We start from the raw sequence: 21,375 nt of genomic DNA, 5'->3' as shown, positions 1-21,375 counted from the left end.
CGATTGCTCCAGTGGTATTAACTGGATTTTTAAATTTTAAAGCAAAAATGATAGAAAATGATAAATATATACCGTTGATTCTACGGAATGGTTTAATAACTTGTTCGAAACTACGTCGAAATGAAGATGTCAAAACTAAATGGTTATAAGATATTTTACTGTTTCCTTAGAGAAACCAGGAATTTTTAGAAAATATTAGAAGAAAATTTAATATATTAATGTACACAATTAATAATTAACATTATATGTTATTATAATAATTTATATAATATAATATATTATATATATTTTAATAGAATAGAATAGAATATATTATTAATATAATTAATATAATTATTATTATGGTGTTTCTTTCTTCTAATTACATATACTCAGAATAGTAAAATATTCTTAGTAAGTTAGCAAAATATCATAATTGAAAATTTGGAAACTTAAAGGTGATAAAAATGGTCCAGATCAATCAGCATCTAATTATATATTCGGGGGGCCGATTTTGTCTGCTGTAAATATCACCATCGATCAAAGCAGAGAACACGAGCGACGGAATACAAAGTGAAAAAGAATCAGAAACATTCTTCTGCGTTCAGAGATCACGAGACGACAAATGACAAAACCGTGTCGTGAACACGTCTGTTTAATGTTCCACTCCCTGAGTCGGTCGTGTTTCGTTGCTCGTAATTCGTGGCGGTGTGACCGATACAAACGCTGTCTGTCGATTCTATGCAAATCGGACGATTCATACCGATCGGCGTTTTCGGTGTCCCAGATATTACAGCATGACGTTACGTTTCTACTCTCGTTGAAGAGCTCACCGTGATTCGACTGATCTTTCTTTGAATATATAATATACTTTTGACAACAATCGAACTCGATTGCATTTTGACACAACGTAAATACATTATTAAAAGATAAAGAACGTGATATATCGAATAACATGCCATGTACGCACTATAAAATATATTAAAACGTAACGAACAACATATGAAACATATGAAAAGATGAATATAAAAATATTGAGGAAAGAAGATTTCGAAAAATTAAATAAAACTTTATATATAGTGATAATATCAGCTAGTTTCTAATCTCAATGATAATTATGTACTGGTTATTTAATTATTTAATATCGAACAAATATTATTTTAGACATTAATGATAATCATTATTTATCAATAATAATATGTAACAACATATTATAATTATAATTTAGTAATATATATTATCATATATATTAATTGTTGTATATAATATAATATATTATATAATTATAACACTATAATACATGAATTATAATATATTATATATATTATTATTATAATAGTTAAAGCAGTGAATGATATTAATATCCTTCAGAATATCTTCTTTTCTAATAATATCGTTATCAATAATACTACTACTATTATTATATCTATATAATTATATTACTATAAATAATTAATTATATAATTATATTATTACTGTCGCTAATCATTACTAACAGATTAGTAACAATAATAATATATTACTAATAATCAATACGCTTTCTAATTTTTGCTATAATACTATTATTAATTTACACAAATACTACAGTGTCCAATAATGAACCTGAAATGGCACACATTAAAATCTAGGGGTTAATCCCAAACCCAAACCACAATATTTCTACATATTGTTACATCGTGATTCTCTTTCACTTTTTCTTTTAATTCGTTAAACCGAAGAAAAGAGAGAAAAAGAAAGATTATTCTCATTCAATCTCAGACCAGGGACCACGATGTTATTACAGTTTCACGGAGGTTTCCTGGTGGCTCGGGCGACAACGTTGAGACGCGTCACCTCGTGGTAACGAGCGCTTATTTATCCGACTCGCGATCTGTTGGACCACCGCGACGAAAACTGGTTTCTCGATGAATGAACGAAGAAGATACACGCGCCGCGATCGGTGCACCGGTTCCGTCCAGATTCCATTACGAAAACCATAACCACTCTCTAGCCTGCTTTTCGTTGGGTAACCTGGTCACGTTTCAAGTTTATCCTGATTCGTAGAATGTAAAACACGCGAGGGTTGAGAGTAGAGTGAGAGGGTTGGAAGATCGTATGATTTTGTTTGATGACTCAATGTTTGTACGGTGACGATAATTTTTATTACAGTAGTAATTTTTATTATAGTGGTTTTGTGAAAATGTTTGGACATCACGTGGACAAATTTTTCACGTGTATGTTATGTGCTTTGTATAAAACATTTTGAAATTGTTAACACTGTACTGACAGGCGATTGTTTGTTAATGAAATTTCAAATGTCAAACATTAATATATTAATATATTATTAGTACAATTATTCTTCAAATACTTTCGTGGATAACCATACTTATATCGAACATCTTGTACCTTTTATATAAATTTCTAGACTCACTCCAAAGTTGATTAATATGATCATAATAATCGAGTTTCATTACGATATTAACAAAACTACAAAATGTTCTATTCTGCAACAAGGACGAGATCATGCGTACGGGCGTTCGAGTACTTTCGTAAATGTACATCCTTGATCCAGATCCATCGTCGTTTGAAACTCCGTCGGAAAATCGCGATGCTCGCGAGACACTAACTAACAGGTTCCAAAATATTTTCTCACGTAGCTGTGTGTGGTGGTTGAATCGGCGGTTTGTTCATTGTGCCACCGCAAACAAGCGCGTATTGTCACATCGGGCCCGCGACCGTGAATTGTGTCATTGTAGGACATTACGCCGCGCGCGGAACGCGAGGGCTGGCTTGTGTCCCATGTGGGCTCATTCTAATGTAAAAGCCCGATTTTACGGTTCATTGTCGCGCGATGAGAAATCAGCCATTCTGCGCGCTGCGTCGATTAAACCAAGAGATCGACCCCTTCCAGCCACGTGTTAGATGCACACTATGCTTACAATTAGACTCTGTTCTCTCGAGATCAATTCTGTTCCTTCCTGTTTTTACATTTTATTTTTGAAAAATTCATTTTTGACTTGATTTTCTTTTTTTATTTTTAATCTGACTTAAATTTAGAAAGAGTGTAATTGGAAATTGTAAATGATTATTTTGGAATTGGAATATTAGCTTGATCTTGATTCACATTGTATGTGAATTGATTTTAATTTACATACATGCATTCATTCATATGCTATTCACTAATAATATAATTTTAAATTAATTACCTACAATATGTGTGTACACTGCGCGCGCGCGTGTGTGTGTCTGTGTGTCTGTGTGTACATATGCACTATAAATATCATAAATATGTGTCTACAGTGTATACTTATATACTCACTATAAATATCATAAATATGTGTCTACAGTGTGTGTGTGTGTGTGTGTGTGTGTGTGTGTGTGTGTGTGTGTGTGTGTGCGTGCGCGTGCGTGTGCGTGCATATAGATACACATACATGTATGCACACTACAAATATCATCAATACACACACCAACAATCACAAAAAAAATAGGAGTAAAGATACAGATACTAATAATGTAATTTGAAATTAATGCATCGATATATCTTTTGCCCTTCTCTTCCTTCCACTTCGAAATTTCGCGAAGTCTCGGAGAAACAAGCATCTACATACAATACGTCCTCTCTCCCTCTCCAAGAACTTGGAACACGTCCAGCGAAATACCTCCTCGTAAACTCTGCGCCTCTCGAACGCAACGCTGGTCGAACGCTTATCCGCGAGAGAGACGTGAAAACTCGACTTCCTACGACGGCGAACACAACGTTCGAGGGCAAGAACAAAAGCCCATTACAAGCCGAAGGAGATCGGTCGCGAAGTTGCACGTGGTGTTAAATCATAGGCGTGGAACGGCGCGTGAAACACGGTGAAAGAGCTCCAGGCGAGCGTGAAGGAGAGCGTTTGACAGCGTTAGAAAGATCGCCGCGACAAATGATCCCCGTCTCGCAAAAGAGCGGCTATCTCGCCTCGGTACCGAGGCTACCAACGTTCGTTTCCCCTGCTTGTAAACGGCTTGTCGTCCACTGACAACAGTATTTGTCTCCGCAGTCTCCCGATCGAGGAGATTTATACTTGTCGGGAAGACTGAGCTCCATTATACAGGGTGTCTCGATATCGAAGCTACGACCGAGAAGAAAGGGAGTGATTCTGCAAATTAATATATCGGAAGTGAAGAATACATTTTTTTTTTTTTTTTTAAATCGAGAAACTCAATTTTTTTGGTTGAGAATCTCAAGCTTGAAAATTGGCCAGGTATACTTGAATTTTATCAATTCTGAACTGAACAAGAGTAAGAGAGGGTTATTCTACCTGTAAAAATAAGTGATAAATGAAATTTTTTTTAATTAACCACCCAATTAAAGTTTTCTTTGCAAATGTATTTATTTTGTACGTGTAAAATATTTACATTCTATTAGCAAGTGTAGAACAATGGTCAATTTTGGGGATGCTATTATCCTGTATTAAAATAATGTGGTTAATTAAAAATTGGTTTAATTGACAAAGTTTCAAACTGAGTTTTCTCGAAAACAAAGCGTCTTATGGGGAAAGCGTATTCTACACTTTTCACTTTTCTCTATTATTTTTACAAATAGAGGATAATTTTATGTTCATTGTTTATTCATTCAGAAATAGCTACAGTTCAAGATAAATTGATAAATTTTCAAACTCGATATCTTTTTAAACAAAGCCTTAAACAAAAAGTATTTATTTTTTATTTTCGACTTATTCTTTCGTGTAATATCATCCCCTTCTTGATTGTATCTTCATTAATGGAGCACCCTGTACACGGTGCTTCTTTTATCAATCGAGCAACAAGAATCTGTCTTATTATAATAGATAATAGTCCTTTGTTATTACTCAAGTATTATTAAAATAAATATTATAATGTATAATTATAATAAATAATAAATATAATTAGATATTTTATGGTAGATGAGTCTTTTATTATTTGTCATTTATGTGATTTTTATAGTAGTTAAATATAATTAATATAGGCAACGTAAATACAAGTGAATCAAAAAAAAATATAATCGAATAGACCTGGCACGAGGGTTAAATTTATGGAAATTAATATTACAATATGTATATAACGTTAGTCGAAGGATGTGACGAGTACGTGACGCACAATGGCAAATGAATTACTCTACCAGGAAGAGTTTTGCACGCCTCTAAAGGAAAGCTCGAGGTAATCGCTTACAATGCTGCTAAATTAAGTATCGATTGTTTGTGACATTGTCTCACAAAAGATAGTAAATCTCTTTATTTAACAAAAAAATAAACATTTTAATTCTCAGGACACAGTTTAATTTTAATTTTGTAATATAAAAATGTACTTATTTGCAGCAATATATATTTTTTACTATTTAATACAAATTCGTAAAATGGTAATAAATTTTATTTCCATCTTATCTTAGTAACCAATACCTCCCCCAGTCATTATACCGCTGCATCCCGTGAGTCGACGACTCAGAAGTTGTTGCCCTTTTCATAGAACATGGTAACAGTAATGGAGGCCGTCAGGTCTGTTTAAATTGAACCTCTTTTCATCGTTGAATATGGCTCTTCTTATTCATCTAAACACGTTTCTCTACAAATTGCAAACGATTCAGCTTACGCTCTCGCTTTAATTAAGGTTTTTGTTGCAATTTTCGTAGTATTAGATGTTTACAAATCTTTAAAAGATATCGAACGTTCTTAACATTTGTCGCAATTCCAGCTATTTCTGCAATTTGTCTTGCAATCGAGTTTGAATTCGACATTACACGTATCACAACACGTTTATCTCGAGCTGTTAGACATTACGATCGTCCACAGCTTTTTTTTTTCTCTATAATTATCGGGATCTTTTAGTAAATTCACTATCACTTTATGACTTCTGTTAACTGTTTTGTCTATTATTTGTCACGTGATAATGTTCTTCGTTTAATTTCAATATCGCGTGTATTTCAGCTGGATTTCACTTTCTTCCGCGACCAAGTTTTACAAATTTATTCACGTATTACGCATTTAACCTACCGTGTTTCACACGAATGTTACGCTTTCGATAGCTTCGTAGTACGACTGAGGAGCGTAAACATTTGGATTTGTTCGATCCTGTCTGCTTCGAGGCCACGGACAGTATTTACATTTTCATTTTTGTATCTCTTTGAAATCCTTAGAAATTCTCGCTAATCCTCTCGGTAATAACATTCAACATACTACGCATATCATCCACGCTCAATATTCCAAAAACACTGAATTCCAAGGATCTATGCATTCTCTCTACCGTTTATGATACATAATATGTATAAGAGAATACAGAGCGTGCTAGTTTTTTGTTCCGGGGTGTATAGCAACGTTGTTCTCTTAATTCTTTAAACTTAAAAACGTAAAACTATACCAAGAAATTGAAAGTTTAATATCGAACGTGTAACAAATTAAAAACGATTTCATCTTTAACCCCCTAGTGGACTTTCAATTATAGTTTAATAATTGGAGTTTATATTTAATTCGTATCAAATTGGTAATGGAAATTTTCCCCTGCAGACATTGAAGAATTACATAGACCTTCAAAGAAAAACATCAACATATAATACAATGTGATAACCACCTCGGAATTGCACGTCTTCCATTCGTGATCTGGCAATTTTACTCTGGTAAGAGTTTTACATGTTTCATAATAATTATCAATTGTTATTGAAATTTAGAATTATTTCACTTGTAACTGAATCATCTTAAAACAAGATCGCGCAACAGAAATAGAAATTTTAGCAATAGAAATAGAAATAGAAATTTTAGAAATTTAGGTGGCAGTGTATTTTGACACTATTTTTATTACTTTATCGAAGACATTCGTCGGTTAATTATTGAAAAATTAGATGAACACCTATGGCTCTCGTCGATTGAACTTTGACCCGAATAAACTTAAACAGTCTCTGCAGCAGTCAATTAATCAAATACATACTTTTTAATATATTACAATACGTATTACAATCCTCTAATGAGCAAACTAATTATATTTCCGTACCATACCAGATTATCCGTACGATACTAAACGCTCGAAGCGTTAACTAACTTACTAAGGGTTACTAAATGATTTTATTGTTCAGGTAGATAAGTGCAATCGATTCGCTTGAGATGGTCAGAGACAACAAAAACACCATGTATAAAGAGAACACGTCCGAGGCGATAGCAGCGAAACGAACAGAGGGTTCCATCTTGTCTGGCCGATAATGCATCAGCCGGGTGAAAGCTCGGCCGTGTTCTCGGCCCATTGTAGCGAGAAACTTTTTCCCGTGACGTCGGTGGTCCTTAGCGAAAACGTTACGCTTGATTAGCATAGAACGCCCACCCTCCCCCCTAGCCCCGATACGTCTTATCGTAGTTCAGTTCACGAAGTCACGGCCCGATTACGCTAAATTCACTAGACAACCGGCCAACCACGTCGATTATCTATCTCCTTCGTCGGCGAAAAAACGCGAACACCGTGCGCGCGGGTTTGTTTTACGAGCAGGGGAAAGTGGGTGTCCCCCGGGAGGAGGCACGCTCGAACATTGTCGGAGAAAATGATTAGTTACAGATTAGTGACAGACCAGCTTCTATCACAGTGATTCGCTTGCGCAACCATGTTTCTTGTGTAACATTTAAAGTACTTTGAAATACACTGCAGACTCAATAAAGTACAAGGAATGTTCCCCTGTATAATTGGTGGTACATTCCCCGAGTGATTGGAAGTGATTCTGCGAGGAAAACCGAGTCGACAAGCTTCAAATATTATATTATACGTTAATACTAACGTTAATAATAATGTATAAATTACTGTAATATTTATACACCTATCCCCCGATTTACACGGTACTTTATTTACACAATTTCGCTTTTACACGGTTTTTAAAATAACGGATTTTTAAAAAAAATTGATAAAAGTGAACATTTTAGCTGCATACATATTTAGGCATCATACCTCTGTGATTTGAGTAATTAAATTTTTTAAGGATCTTATATTTCCTGTTTCTATATGTAAATTGAATTATATACTTATACTTTTATATATTTGTCATTTTATGAACGGACTGTTATTTTTATGCTTTTTCAAGATATATTACTTTTATTTTACGTTGAAATAAATGACTAAATGCACATTTTAGTTTGTTTTCGATTTACACGGTTTTACGTATCAAAATCCACGATTTCGATTTACACGGTTTCCTGAGGAGCCTTCAGTGTAAATCGGAGGATAGGTATTTATATATTATATAGTTATACATTTTTGTACAATTTTGCACTTGTAAAATACAATTTCGCGCGAATGCATCAAAATCTGCAGTCCTAGAAAACTAAGTCACAGGTTAAGAACAAAAATCTACATACGAGCCACAAAGAAAACAAAGAAGATCGCAAGAGCTCTCTCCACCCAATCCATCCCTCTTTCACCTAACATACACAAACTCAGCAACCATCCCCTTTCTTCCTCCCCCCGGTCACATAAAAATTATTCCCCGAAGAAAGGAATCGACTTCCAGAAAACGCTCGACGATCAATTACAACCGCTGAAAGCCCCCCCTCCCAACCCATCCGATCGATCTTCAAACGGAACCCAACGAGCAGCATTTTCAACGAGACTTCAATGAAACCCGGGTGGCGGCAACGGTTATCGCCGCTCGATCTCGTTGAAACGGCCATTGTTGAATGCGTTCACGTAATTCAGAAAACGTGTACGTGCCCGTTCCGCGTCGGGCATATCGTCTGCGTCGGCAGACGCCCTTCTTCGCCAGCCAGGGAGGAGGCGTTCCTCCTCTTCGTTCGCGTCCCCCGGGGGCCAGAGATGCACCGCAGCGGAAGTACGTCGTGATTTGCCGCAGCGCCGGAAACGGCGCACGTGCGCCGTCGTTTTTTGTAATTCATTCGACCGACACCGGGTTCCGGGAACCCGTTCGGGGATGCTGTTCATTTTTTCAACGGACAATAAACGCCTCCCCGAAAAATTGTCCTCCCCAAGTGGATAATTGGGAACCGAGGTAGACGACGAAAAAGGGAAGAAAGAAATTTGGGACGCGTAATGTCTGTCGCGTGGTTCGCGCGATAGGTGAAAGGGAAACGGAAGCCATTCCGTTTTCGTGGTGGGAATATTGGTACTGGTGACGACAGTGTTAAGTTGCTGTTTTTTCTTTCTTTACTGGTATATAGCTTCTTCAAAGTTATGTCTGTACATTATATGTTATAATGTTATGTTTATATTATTATATATATAATATTATGTTTATGTTGTATCATGTTATATACAATGTATGATATTACGTGTCTTTTCTTAGTATTTATTTCTTGAAATAAATATTCGGAGTTTGATTGACTTTTTCAATTTTTTTAATGATTTTATGACGCTATTTTTCAATTCACTTACAGGTATAGTCTGTGTACTCTGATATTCAAATATTTTATTTTACGTTAGCCAAAAAGTAACTGGATATTTTTCTAATAGATGGACACGTATGTAGCTAACTTTATTTTAAATTGCAAATTCATTGTATAATCTGATATCTGATTGTTTAATCTTGTTTTAGAAAAAGAGAATGCACGATCTCATTAACAATTTTTTGGTTGGCGTCGATTTTGAAAATCGAAAAGTAATATGCTTCCACCGATTAAATTTTAAAATTAAAAATATAGTTCTCAATACTTAGAATTTTAAAGTTATTAAAACTGCAGCTCCTCGGGCCTGAATCTTAAAATTATTAAAAGAATAGTTTCTAATGCTTGAATTTTAAAAATTATAGAAACTATAATTTCTTATAGATGAATTTTCATATGGTCATCATTTCTAATCGGGATCGAGTTTATGGAGGAAGATGATTATTATCCAACGACTCTCCGATCGGAAAATTGAGCAAGAAAAAGAATAAAAATAGATTCTGAGCAAACCAGCAACTGCGTGGTAAAAAATATGAAAGGTCGTTCACATCGATTCTTTGCATTGTTCAGCTAGGTCAAGAGGAACGCCAACGCCGTTCAATGGCTGAAGGAATTGACAGTTCGCACCTTTCGCAAGCTGGCAATAAAAGTGGTCGTTCGACGCGGTGTAATCGCGGCGCGCAAACATGGCAAGGAGTGACTAAAAGTGACGTGTGTAACTCTTGTTACAAAACGAATCGCACTCGGTATTCCCATTTATGTCCATATATGTATCTCGACTCCAGCGTTATTTGATCGCGATGTTTGTCAAAGATCATTCTTGAATCTCAAGTAACGGGGATAATGACTACCAACGGTGAAAACTATTCTTAGACGAAAAATCTAGAATAAAGAACAGTGTTATAATTAATTTATTCACATGCAGAAACTTTTATTTAGAATAGAAACATCTCTTATTATTATAGTGACTTATAACATATTTGTTGTCATGTTGTACAGATTAATTGTTATCAATAACTAAGTCGAATAAAAATTAAAAATTAAAGATTGAAAATCAGTAAAGAAAAGACTATTACGTTGTTATGTTGTCAGATTTATAGTAATTACTACGAATCGTTTTTAAATCAAGAATTATTTTTAAATAATTTATAAAATCACTTTTCATTTCATTTTATTCTAATTAAAAACGAGTATATTAAAATCACTTGAAATCACTTTTCAGCAAAGAACATGAAAAATATTAAACGAATGATGTTCGCTTAATCATCAAGGAATTTATTTCTAAGAACACATTGCTAGGCAAATAGTCGCAAGGATGATCGTGAAATAAAAAATATACATATAGAATGGAGTTGAAGTTCGTTTAAGCTATTTAATACTTGATCAAAAAATTTATAATATATATTTTCTAGATTGTTGTTAATAAAAATATTCTTAAAACCAAAAATTAATAATTAAATGAAAAATGAAAAATCAGAAATCAATGATGAAGAAGATATATTATTATGTTATAATATAATATTATAATAACAAAATATAACGTATAACATTATTTTAGAGGCAAGTTTCTTCTAACTTGTGTTCAATCAGTGTTAACTCGTCAAAGATCAAACTCATTATCGGTGCTTGTAACTTTATTGGAAATCGTTGATTTGTACTCGTCAACTTGCATACATTAGCGACCACGAGATCGCGTGGCTTTAATTGATCGACTTATGTATTTCAATATGAATGGAGATAATTATACCGGTGGCGAAACGCTAGAAACTCGTTCCAGATGAACGATATAAATCTCTTGCTGGTTGACTCGGATCAACCGAACTCTGCTCAAGTGTAACTGAATATGACATAACTGAATAACCGAACATATGTTAATGCCAATACAGGTGACAGTCGTTTCGAGTATCAACGGTACGAATTATAGAATCGATTAATAATTCGTATGTACGAACAAAAGTGTTCCGATCGAGATATTGTAATCAAGATCTCTTTATCTTATTTCTGGTGAAACTTATTTAACATGATGATGCTACATGCGTGTGAGAAGACTACTTGAAATGTTTATTTAAAACAAATCGCTAATTTTATTTTGACAACAGAATCGAGAGAGTTAATTTTTGGATTCGTTGATGTTTTCAAAGCAATCAAAAGTTGAAAAAAATTAAGTGGTAATTTTACTTTGAAATAGTCGAAAGATGATCATTCTTTCGTGTAAGAAGGTAGAAATTTCTCTAATGTAGAAAATTTAGAAACGTAGAAACTGAAATTATGAAATTTTATTTCAATGTTTGTAGAAATCGACACAGGAAAAGTTCCAAAAGTTTTATATTTGTTACCAAGGAATAATACAAAAAAAAAATGACAATAAATGTAACGTTTATTGCAATGCTAATTACAATATCTCACTATAAATAAACTGTTGATTAAATTAAAACTAAACAAGTTAAAACAGTAATTCATATTTTTCATATACTGTATGTACAAGCACCTTTTTCGTGCATATTTACAAATTTTACGTGCATGAAAATCTACACTTTAATTACGATAAAAATCGATTGCCATATCGAGAAATTGAAACTACGCGTCTTCGCATTTAACACCAAAAAATGGTTATTTTCCAACCCGATTCGTTCCAAGTTTTCCACAATTTCGTTGCTCCTCAGAAAGGTCAACAACTCCGGCGATGTCAACGCGCAGATATCCGCAAAAAGTTTCCGCAAATTAACTCGAAAATAACCCAACCCTGCACCCACTCGCGGCCACCCTCGCAAATCTCCGAGAAGTCGATCACCCGGCACGTGAACCGAACTGGCGCACGAATCTCTATCCCCACTCGCCACCCACCCTCGTGAAGCGCACGGGAGCCCGCGCACGTGACTCGAACCACGTGCAAAACCCGATCAATGGGCAGCCAATCAGATGGAGCGGCGCACGAACGTCGGGGCACGCATGCGTAGCGGCAGGCGCGACACGCGGCGCGGGATACTGGCTGTCAGACGAAAACGTGCCACCGGCATACGAGCATCGCGCGTCACTGGCGCGTTTCTGTTCGCTGTTTCTCGGCCGACGGCTGAACGAAAGACGAGAGACCCCGACTACACGGGGTCAAGAGACCGTGTCGCGTCTGTCTATCCGTCTGTCTGTCTCGTGTCGCTTCTTGCAACTCCGTCTTCGTCGCGCTTGCACGATTTGCCCGTCAATGGGTGCGCGGTTCGCACGTCCGCCCTGATCGCTCGCAGGGGCAACGTCTGCCCAGGAAACTGTCCATTACGGGAAACGGAGGACGCGTCTAGCGAGTGTGCACGCGAATCGAAGAAGCGAGGAGATTACTAGGTGACAGTTCTTTTCTTCTCGTTGGTTCGACATGATCTGGATTACGTGAGCTTGTTTCTAATTAGTGAGACTCGCCGAAGTGGAAAGTGGGCGTGTTGGGAGTCGGCTTTGTTGCTGATTGTTGTTCGTTGGTGAGTAGAGAAATTTTTTACTTAGAGAAATCTCGAATTTTCGATATTTTTTGACTCTTCGTGAAAATTCAGAATATGCGTTCTGTGTTGAATTTTCCGAAGTTTCAATAAAAGTTTATGACAATAAAATCGTAAGTAGAAAATAGATATAGAATTTTTTCGAGAACGAAAATTTATCAGGCAGTGACTCGTGAAAGTATCCGAACGATAAAAATACTTGTGTTACACTTGATTTTTCAAGGTTATATCCATAGAACGATACAAATACAAAGATAAAATTTGAAGTTAATTGGGTAATATTTATAAGTTAGAAAACATTCGTTATAGAAATGCGCAAAACGAGAGTAGTTTTGTTTCTGAAACGACTACCTTTTGCTCTTCTGATTAGTATTACTCGAGTACACGATTAACATTCAACTCTCAGGAAACAAACAAGTTATTTCCATAAGTTGACCTTTCTTATGTAATGAAAAATAGTAAAAAATACTTTTTTTTAATGAGTCGTGAATAACAATAATAATACAATAATAATAATAATAATTTTTAATAAATAATGGAAAAGACAAAAATTAAACTTTACAAAATGATCTTCGTAACGTCACCACCTTCTTCCACTGTCTAATTTCAATAAAATCGATCAACTTAATGACATTCAATTGTAAACTTTTATCATATTTAATTACTTACACTTAATTGTAATTATATCTAATTTTTATATTGATATACACGGAACGATAATAAAATAAATTTTTGCAACGAGATAAAAAATATTACTGAACTCGACTGAATATGTCTCAATGTAAAAATTCCACAAACTTCCGCGAACGAAACGTCCTCCACTTTTATCATTTTTTCCTCTACACCCTCGTTCGACTCAGCAGGACGCGCAAAGTTCCTCCTCGACGAGTAAAAAATACGAACTTCGTGCATCGTATTCGATCAGATTTATGTATCCATCGATGGTTGACGAAAAGAAAAGAAAAACGAACGAGGAGTCGAAGCACCGGTATTTACATTTAATTGACAGTAAGTCGATGATTTACTCGGCTGGGGCAAGTCGCAATGGTGAAATCCCCTCGAATAAGTCTGGATATCTTCGTCCGTTTGGTAGCGAGTGTTTTATTAAGCGGGCATATTGCTCGCTTCTTGCGAGTCAGCCGATAAGAAAGTATCAAGTGGTCTGGGAAAAAGCTGGGAGTGCCGTTAAATTAAGTCGCACTTTTCCACCGGTGTGTGTTTTCTATGTACTTGCTCTCTCCGCCTAACTGTATACAACTTCGAACGATCGTATTTGATCTCGGGACATGGTTCTATTATCGTTTTGTATTTATATACTCTCTGCACCGGCGCGAGATTTGTTGTTGCAAATTTACAGGCCAGCGCAAACCTGTGAAAAACGACTCGATTGCCTGTCGAACGCGAGTTATGTATCGTTTTCGTATGTTGATTGTGATTGTGCCGCAATTTCTCCTACAGTTACGACATCATCATTTTTATATCGCGTGCAAATGATTAATTTCGTTTTGATAATTCGTATTATTATTTTTAATCTTCGGCATTTCATTGATGCATTTAAATCAAAATTTGATTATAATTTTTCGTCTATTTGAGTGATATCATGCTATTTGAGTGATATCAAGAATTTTGAATATCAGACTGTCTGTACACAATTTCTGTTTTATTTCAATCATTTTGGTAATTCATCTTGTATTATTCTTCTAATCATAATTTCTTTAAAAATAATTTAAAATATATGATATTAATTTATTTATATATTTAATGAAATATACATTACAATGAAAGTTTGAATATCAGACTGTGAGACGAGAATGATCGCGTGCTATAGAGAAACTCCCATCTATTATTTTCTCAGTCTAGTTCAGTCTCATTTCATGTAAAAAGAAAAAAGGGGGGAGAAACACTCAATTCCTTCTCAGAGTACCGACTGAATCTTTGCCGAAAATTTTTCTTATTCAACCTAATCAACATGAAAGAACGCTCACGCGTGTTTCCTCGTTTTCACGTGTTCGTTAATGAGGAGTATAAATTTTCGTCGGTTAACGAAAGTGATTTGTATTTTTTCCACGGGAATTCACGGGGAGACATAAGGCGCGCTCTGTTTTCTCTCGAACGCAGACTGCTGTGCGTTGACGAGAAGAAGAAGAAGAAGAAAAAAAAAGAAAGGAAAAATGTTTCTAGTGCTGAGCGTCGAGCAGATGTTTCGGGTGACAGGATTGAAAAAGAGGAGAGGGAAGGGGAGCCAGGTCACAAAGGCACTTCCCTGAAACGGGGCGCGAGGCGCCGTAGCGCGTAAAATGAATTTCGGCCGAGTAAATACTTTCGCAAAAAGATATTCCGCTTCCGCACTCGTAAGGACCCACTCACGAGTCAGATGGCCTCGAGCAGCTCGATTTTTAAGTATCTAATACAGGATGTCTCGACGAACGAGAAGAAGCCACTTTCGAGATAGGAAAGTTCAGATTCGACGGAAATTCCGTGGGAAAATTACATGTACGTTGGATATTTTTGTAACTAAGCTGTGGATATTCGTACATTTTTATATTTTTACGAAACAAACCTGCGTCTTATTTGCAAGATATTATATTTATAACAGATATTCTACTTTGGGGATTTTGTTAAATTTCTGAAAAATGCATGAATACCATACTGTTGACTTTTTATTATATTCATTTAAGTTTCAAATTGTTTTAAATATTGAGTATAAATTAATTATAAGAGCGATAATCATCATTTTGATTGAGAAATTAAAAAAATTAACTTTGCTAAAAAAAAATTTATATTCGAATTTTACAAAATAATTCAAATTATTAGGCATATTTTAAAAATAATCAAATATTTCGTAAAAAGCTTACGATCCGATTTAATATATTTGTAGCTATTGGGCATAAATTGAAGAATTAGAACTTAAAACTTTGTATTATTCAATTATAATTACCATTTATACAATTTTTATGTAATATCTATGTATGATATAATCGTTATAAATTTTTGGAAACATTCATTCGGGAAGATTTACACGAAAATTCTTGTGTTAGGCTGATAATGTTATCGAATATTATCCAACCAAAAGATACCTGTACCTGTGAGGAGTCCCTCGTTTCTGATAAAAAAAAAAAAAAGATCAAAGATAAAACGTACCTGAGCAAACTGAAGGTAGAAAATTTGATAATGAAAATACAGATAAAATTTCGTCTCGTTATCGTCCGAAGGTGAAAATCTGACATTTCACTGACTAACTGATTTCCTACGTGATCACACTTTCAAATTCCGTACGAGGAAATATAGTTAGGACAAATTTTCATTATTCGTTGACCAAAATCATGAAATAAAAATTAAAAAATAAAAATTACTTATCAAAATATTTCGAATTATAGTTTCAAATATCCCAAATTCAGTTACCATTGTTTACCGTAAAAATCTTAAACAAGATTCGAAATTTTTCTTTCTTCTATTATTGATCCTAGAAATATAATAATTGCAAACAAAATAATTTGTCAAAATACCATCAATTATTTAGAATAACAATCCTATAAACATAAAAATCATATTTTCATACCTCGAAAAAATCCCTGTTTCTCCCATTATCGATATCAAAAATATCCAAAACAATTTTCCATACATCGATATCTCCATCTCAACAATTGGTATTAATCATCGCAATTCCAGCTACGTGACAAGCACAAATCAATTACCATAAATCAACTAGGCGAATGCTTTCAGAGATCCATTACGTAACTCCGCGTAAATCATAATTGAATGACAAACCACTCTTCGACGATTATTAATTTTACGACAACGCCAAACATCAATTGCGTGGAAGTAAATACACGTACAAACGAGCAGTCGTTGATCAATTATCCGAGAAAAGAAGAATAAGAAAAAAAAGAAGAAGAAGAAGAAGAAGAAGAAGAAAAAGGTACATATCGTTGGTTGTAAGCGGTTGGAGAGGAGAGGCGTTAAAGGAGTTTGTGAAACGTTTGCTTTCCGCTTAATTCACCGGTGAATTCACCGCGCGATCGCACGGGCTGACGATCGTGTGGGCACAGAATGAATATTCTACTATCACGCGGCGCACTTCCCTGTTCACCGTACCCCTTCGCTGTGCATCTCGTCTGGACGCGGCGCACGTTCCATCAGCCTTTTGTTATTCACACGACCGTGCGCTGGAGTGTCCCTTTTTAGCTACCCAAGTCAACTGAACTATCACCAATGCGTCCTTTTTCTTCTTCTCCTTTTCTTTTTTTTTTTCCTTTTCTTTTCTTCTACTTCTTCTTTCCCTGCATCGTCGAACAAGACGTCGAAACGAAACGAGATTTTCCATCTTCTCTTCGTCGTCGTTACTTAGTTTTTTATTTGGGGGATTTCGTAATTGGACTTGTGAATAGGTACGGTATTCAAGTATTTTTTACGGATTGGGTTTGTGGAGTTTATTTGAATTGCATTGTGTTACGTTAAGTGTACAAGGTATTTTATTGAATCTGGTAAGGTTAGGTTTAGAAATGGGGTAAGTTTTTGCGTGGATTTAGAAACTATAGAAGTGAGATCAAATCAAATAAAGATGAGAGAAGCTAGTTTTGCACATTTTCGTGGGTTTATGGAAACTGGAGGTTTCTGAATATTTGGAAAAATTACATGGTGAAAGATTTTTAATTTAATTGTTTGTTGAGATAAAATCAAATAGGGATTTTTAATTCAATTGTTTGTTGAGATAAAATCAAATAGGGATTTTTAATTTAATTGTTTGTTGAGATAAAATCAAATAGGAATGAGAAAGATATTTTCGTGGATTGAGTTTATGGAAACTGGAGGCTTTGATTATATTTGTTTTTATTATAAGAATGTAAAATCTCTAGCTGATTACACAGATTGGAGTTTTGGAATAGATCTATACGAATTAAATCAATAAAAAATCTGTCAGATTTATTATCATCACTCGAGATTCGTCAAATTTTGATCGCGTAATTAATATTAAAAATATTTATAGTTTGTAACAATCTTAAACTAAATTAACAAACCAAATAATACGATACGAAAGTACAGCGTTAGAATCATAAAACTTCAACGAAAGTGTTCAACATTCGCCACGCGTAGAATCATGTAAAACAAAAACCTCCAAAAATCTCCTTTCTTTCACCAAAACTATACTATTATTCTACACACGATCGTTTCCGATAGAATCGAGCGTCGTCTTTGCCGAAGTAAGTTCACAGTTCACAAAAGGCCGCCTCCTTACGGTTCCCCATAAAAAACGAGTCAAGCGCACGCCTTACAATTCTTTTCAGCCTGAAAATATTTCAATGTCGATATACCATTCCACGTAAAGTCGACGCAAGAAACCAAGAAATTTAACAGATTCTTACAAGGGAAAAAAGATGAAAAAAATTCGTAGAAATTCTAACCACTCGCCTAAATATGTGCGCGATTACACATCAAACGTGTGGTTGAATAAAACAATGAAAACATTGCTTATTAGTAGGACTATGGATTTTTATAAATTAAACAAACAGGAATTAGGTAAAGGAAATTTAATTAAACAGATAGAATTTAGGTAAAAGTATACTGTTGGATGTAAACAGGACTTTAGTGACAAAAGTCGATTACATTTAGAAGTTAAATATCTCCTATATGCGGCGAAGTTATTATGATATTATAATATGATGAATATGAATGTTAATATTAAAAAATTAAAAGCCTTTCTTGCCTCATTTCCAACAATACAAATTTATTATTTGGCCAATACAGTCACCCGATCTTTGGAAGAACAATAAAATTCAAACGTCTATCATACTAAACATGATTCACTACTTGTATAATTCTACTTTCAGAAGAACTCAGGCTGAGAATTAATAAAGAATTTTTTATTTCTTTCTCTTGGTGATATATGATATATGAAATATCTCGTTCAATCTCTAGATTTTCTATAAAACTCAAACATAAGGGAAGGATTTCAAGGTTCAACGAAATCATTCTTGTGTAACGGATCTCTATTGTCTGAAATGGCACTGAAACGACTCGTTAACAACTAGACGAGACCTATTCGGTTTGAAACGGATTCGCCAAGTTCGGTCGACGATTGCCTTGTTCGGAGGTTCCCGCGATCGTCCAGCGACGATGAAGAACCCCGTGATGCGCATAGCGATACGTTTTGAGAACGTGCTGCGCCTCGCGAGCTTTAGCCGAGCGGTGGAGGTACAGATGGAGGCGGAGTGGGAGAACGCGCGCACGTCCCTAGAATATTTTAATCGCGAACGAACGTTTCGGATTGCAGTCGAGCCGCGACTATTCGCGCGTTAATGCCAGCCCATTTTGTCGCCTGTAACGCCATTTTCTAGGTAAACATCGAGGATCCGTGAAGAGAATAATGATAATATCTCGGCTGCGATCTGTATGAGCGTTGCGTTACGTTGCGTGGCGCTAGCATGTATAATTCAATATTCTCTTGAAAGTTTTGGCTTTTGTTTGTTGATTTTAGCGGACAATACCGTACATTGAGAATCGAAGGATCAGTTTGCTTTAGATTTTAATATAAAAATTAGATAATATTCATACCATAATACTCGGTATTTTAGCACTACTGTGAATGAGAAGTCATACTAGAGTTATTGTTTCCAATATTCTTCTCCGTTATTATCAATCAGTGGCAAATATTTCATACGTTTAACATTCTAGTACGTAGTATACATCAATAGTATAATAAATATTATTATAAAAATGATAAAGATATTGACAAACATAATTGTTGCCGTATCATTTTGTAGGAATTGTGTTTACATTGCGGTCGCACTTGGATTTTTACATGCTCGTAAAATGCACATTACCCTCTCTCTATATGCAAAACTCTTGACTCTTAACACATGCTACTTACAATGACTTAACTTACTTGTCTTAAGCTACGCGAAACACACATTTTTATACAGGTCTCTCCTTACTTGGAATATTTATACTATAATAACTACGCGCATAAAATAGAGCTCGTCTCTTTAAATCCTAATTCTCATTATTTTCTATCTGATCACCGAGAAGAAGTAACAATATATAAAAAGACTAATCAACTTTCAAAATTAATTTTTTCCAAGCTTTCAAATTAAAAAAAAAAAAAAAAAAAGAAAAAGGAAGAGAAATCTTTTAATTCTGAAACTCTGTTATAATTAATAATACGTGTAATACGTATAAATTTATGTAACGTGAGATTTCTCGAAAAAAGAAATCAGTTAAAATATTTCTCTCGACTCTTCGCACTTCAGAATAACGAGCAATTCCTTCGCGACAATGTACGTAGTTCATCAAGCCCTCGAGAAATCGCAAAATTGTCTGGAAATAAATGGGAATGGCCGGATCGAGAGAGAGTCAGAAGTGGTAAAGACCACTTCTCGAGCAACGTTCGCGTTAAAGCCGGCACACACTGACTTCATCCTCGCCGGTCATAATTCATTACACCATTTCGGCCGCGTATATTACACACCGGGGCGCCTTGTTCAGAGTCGACCTCTCCCTAATTTAATGCCGGTATTTAGTCTACGGTACCGGAGCACGCGCTGAACAGAACCGTGAGTCCCAAAAATCAAAAGTGGACGTGAAATCACCGAAAACGTGCCTGCCAACGAGCTCTTGTTTCAACGTCAGTTTCCTCGATGCGAGGAGCTTTGTTTCATGGTGAATTTCTACGTTTCAATACTGTTACGTATATTGTACGGGTATAATTAACCTCTTACGTTGGAATGACGTGCCACGAACGTCGAGAATTTTTTGTTTCAAAATTGTAATATTTTTTCGGTGTTAAGTATATTTAAGTAAAACAAAATAGGCAAAACAAGTAATAAATTTATTACTTCTCAATAATTTCTATCCAGTGATATCATACCATCAAGTTCAAAAAGAAAGCGACGAATTATTGTATACGGTTTGGTCACTCGTTATGATCCGCAATCAGTTGTCAGTGCAGGTGGTTAAATATTATACTATACAATTTTACATAATATTTTCATATTATACTATACAATTTTACACAATATTTTAATGTTATACTATACAAATTTTTACAAAATCTTATACCTTACAATATCATACTTACATTATACTATACAACTTTTACTCGAACAGGACAAAATTCCCATTTCTTGGAATACTAGCTGTAATACTCGTTGCAATACTATATTATACTGACTGTGCGTTGAAAATAATTTCCCGTCTAATTATCCTTATAGAAATATATAAGCGCGCAGCTCTTACCTTCTTCCTTAATCCTTCCAATCCATTTGCTCTCTCTCTCTCTCTCTCTCTCTCTTTCTCTATTCCCCCTTCTTTCCACAATTCTTACGAGCATCTCGTCTGACAAAAATCGTAAAACTACCGCGAGAAGCGAAACGCGCGTGGCGTGAAATTCTTGCGGTACCCGGCTGTGAAAGGCTTCGCCCGAAAGGTTGTTGTTCGCTCTCTGTGCTCGTCGGTGACCGGTAGCACAGCTCAAATATTGATCGAGAGAACGCGTTCAAGCTTCTCGTCTACGCCCGAAGTCAAAAATTCGATTCCTTCGCGCCAGTGACTGTCGT

The 21,375-nt window shown here is 35.2% G+C and overlaps 1 protein-coding gene across 5 annotated transcripts in view; it reads left to right on the top strand.

Moving 5' to 3' along the window:
• LOC122537499 (fibroblast growth factor receptor homolog 1-like) overlaps window positions 1-21,375 on the top strand; it is a 100,309-nt gene that overhangs the window by 28,080 nt on the left and 50,854 nt on the right. The window contains exon 1 of one of the 5 annotated variants that reach the window (XM_043670703.1): window positions 12,355-12,805. The exons of the other annotated variants lie outside the window; for them this stretch is intronic. The gene's annotated coding sequence lies outside the window, so the exon portion shown is untranslated. Of the gene's footprint in view, window positions 1-12,354; window positions 12,806-21,375 lie in introns of those variants that run through there. 5 annotated transcript variants of the gene reach the window in all.

This window comes from Frieseomelitta varia, unplaced genomic scaffold (assembly GCF_011392965.1).
Source record: "Frieseomelitta varia isolate USP_RPSP 00005682 unplaced genomic scaffold, Fvar_1.2 scaffold_912, whole genome shotgun sequence".
NCBI lineage: Eukaryota > Metazoa > Arthropoda > Insecta > Hymenoptera > Apidae > Frieseomelitta > Frieseomelitta varia.
The sequence above is the reverse complement of the archived record's forward strand: the minus strand, read 5'-3'. Positions and strand labels throughout refer to the sequence as shown.